Genomic DNA, 3,298 nt, shown 5'->3' with positions numbered 1-3,298 from the left:
TGTCTCTTCCTGTACACGTGGTGGATGATGAAATGTGTACATACAATGGTGACTCTACAAATATAGAACAGTAACTGCATCAGCAGGAAAATTTACAGATACTCTGCCGTCATCACATACTATTCAAAGTGTTCATCACATTCTTTTGCGGCCTATAGACATCCTTAAAAAGGTTTTTGTAATTTATAATTATTATAACTACCTGCGGAGTGGCACATAGATACAGCATACCCAGCATGAGCAATTTCATATAATTCTTTCATTAGGAGATCACCCTCAAAAAATCGCATCATAAGATTTAAGCTTTTTGAACTGTCCCCTTATACCATTAAATATCTAGATCCTAATCATTTGATCCTTGTTTTTAACTTTCACTCTTAGTGGTTCGTCAAAAACAAATCAGCAAACCTTAATATATAATTAACTGGATTAAGAGAGAAAGAGGGAGATTATTAGATCACCTGATACACTACCGGTAATGATATAACTTCGATTCCACTTGTAAATCTGGATTCCACTACTGGTGAATCCCATGCGCTTGTTTGAAATCCTCACAGCGGCTTCTATTAACAACCAGATTTGCTGAAGGAAGGAGATGCAATGGTTCTGATTCCCTACCGGCTGCATTGAAGAATAGATCTGTTACTGAAGTCTGAGTTGCCAGTCTTTCAATGCCTCCTGCTCCAATCTCCTCCATTTTTTTCCTGTGCTCAAAATACCAGATATACTCTGAACAGATATGATCACCTGGATTCACAAAAAGATAAGGAACCCAAGGGGACAACGCAAAAAACGGATTCTCCGAACGAGGCTGATGTTGGTGGCGCTTCATGGCTATCGTGAGTCCAGCTGTGATCAAGCTGCCAGCAATTCGAATCCCATGTTTCAATTTCTTATCCTTTATTCTTTCGATTGGGGCAGACAAAAATGGTGGATTGAACAGAAAAGCTTCGAGAAAAATTCCCGCTTTTGCCATGTTCTTTCCGGCGAGCAAAGCCATGGACGACTCCAACGAATGACCAGTTACCAGATATTCATATCTCCAGAACTAGAGATCATGTTACGGACTGCTTGTACTGCAAGTTCAGATCGAGAGGTCAGGTGAAGTCCATTACGAATGACTTCGATTTCCAATTTAAGGTCTTCTGAGAAAGAATCTCCCTTGGTGATTGTGCCTCGGAAGGCGATCACATATCTTGGAGCCCCATGTAACTGTACTGCGTGGTCGCAATAACTAGTGGATGGGTTCAATTCATAGATGGCGCCAAAAATGGAGGAATCAGCATTATCCACAAGTGTGCGGACTAACTGGAAATGGAAGAACTCCCACCAGGCAGGAGCAAGAGCTTGTGATCCTTGGCGACTAGCTTGACGGTCCCTCTCTAGCACTTAAACGGCCTGAACCAAGCAGGCCGTGACAGATCTTTGGTGATATGTATTTTTCCTACAAAAAACACATTTACACACTTGATATTGTCACATAGTAGCTAAAGGAACATACAGGTTACCAGCATAACATCACATACATGCGATAAGTAGTATATTTTATTCAATTTAACCTCAGATAGAATCAGATGACCATCTAACTCAGCTATCGTAACTGTTTTTCTCTGCCGATGTTGGACTATTATAAGCATCAGACAACCAAGATTACAATATTTGAAGTCAAGGGGAACTATTGGTGGAAGTCGTAAAACCTTTTTTTTAAAGTATACACACAGTTATAAGTTACAATCACCAGATAGGTTAATTAGTAGTATATTTTATTCAATTTAACCTCAGATAGAATCAGATGACTCTCCAACTCAGCTACCGTGACTGTTTTTCTCTGCCGATGTTGGACTATTATAAGCATCAAACAACCATGATTACAATACTTGAAGTCACGAGGAACTATTGGTGGAAGTCGTAAAACCCTTTTTCTAAGTATACACTCAGTTATAAGTTACAATCACCAGATAGGTTAATTTCTTTGTAACGAGCTTGTTAATGCAGTTCAGCATGTCGAACATCATAAAATTCTGAGAATAAAAGACACAGAAGAAAGGGGAGATTGCCTTACCAATCAACAGATGTGAGGTTGAGAGGTCCCACAAGACCAAATATTTCTCTCTCAGATACCATAGCGCCTGGTGCTCGTCTTTCCTCACTTCTTGAATCTATTGCAGAAGGGTATCTACAACAGAACATAAGAAAACCATTAGCCATAGATCTCAGTATCCAACATAATCATATACAATATATGGAATCAGGAACTACAAACCATGTAAAACCTCGTGTAATTTCAACATATGTTGGAAAATTGAAACCATATAGTATAAGCTCTATAACCTAATTTGATCGAAACTTATTTCGCTTCAAACTTGAAATTTAGTTGAAAACCAAATATATCTTCACAAGCAAACAAACCCTTCCTGACAATCGGAATATCTCTTATATTTTCGCATTAACTAATTAAAAAAATTATATAGTTAGCCACCTAATATGAATGGAGAACTAACAATTTTGGATTACTTCCTTATCATTGAAGATTTATTAACCCTTATTACTTCCTTATAACATTCGGCCTTATGTCAGAATTTTGAAAAGGCTTGATTAAACAAAACAAAAAAACTATGCTTTAAACTGCATTGGACTTCGCAAAGTGCCATTTGCACAGATTAACTTACCACATTGTATTGTTAGAATCAGCTTATTTCTCAAACAACAAACTGGCAGTTCACAAAGAGACCTAACTCCAATCATTCTAGAAAGACAGAAAGACGTTAAATGGGAACATTGAAATCCACATTTGAACTGTAAATAAATTCAGTAACTGATTAAACAATCGTCCCAAGCATTTGAGCCAGACAAAGAATATGAACAGAAACCCTAGTACACAACCATTTCATATTTTACTGCGAACACTATGTTGCTACTACTAAGCATTCTTCCAGTTCATCTGTAAATTAAGATTTTGAATCTAAGATTTAATAAAAATGTGTGATTCATCCAAAACACACACATCCCCATCAAATATACAAGACATAGCAGGTAGTAAAAGGGGAGATACCGAAAAACATGAACCTAGGGTTTCAAGACCGACCAAATTTGAGGCAATCCGAAATCAGTTTGAAGAAATACTATTTAGATGAAAAAATGTACCTTGGAGTGTTCGAGCGTATACTGTGCGAAAATAAACGGAGAGTTGTTAATAACTTAAAAAGCCTAGTTTAATTGGGGTCCATAACTTCTAAGTGGGGGCCATGCACTACGGGACAAAAAAGATCATCCAATTCTAATTTGGGTCACCCTTTAA

The 3,298-nt window shown here is 37.6% G+C and overlaps 1 pseudogene; it reads right to left on the bottom strand.

Annotated features, from left to right (window-relative positions):
• Nucleotides 1–278: 278 nt before the first annotated feature.
• LOC113293146 lies at nucleotides 279–2,192 on the bottom strand (annotated as a pseudogene).
• Between the last annotated feature and the right edge of the window lie 1,106 nt (nucleotides 2,193–3,298).

This window comes from Papaver somniferum, chromosome 7, assembly GCF_003573695.1.
Source record: "Papaver somniferum cultivar HN1 chromosome 7, ASM357369v1, whole genome shotgun sequence".
Taxonomy (NCBI): Eukaryota; Viridiplantae; Streptophyta; class Magnoliopsida; order Ranunculales; family Papaveraceae; genus Papaver; species Papaver somniferum.
Note: the sequence above shows the minus strand (reverse complement) of the source record. Positions and strands in the feature narration are given on the sequence as shown.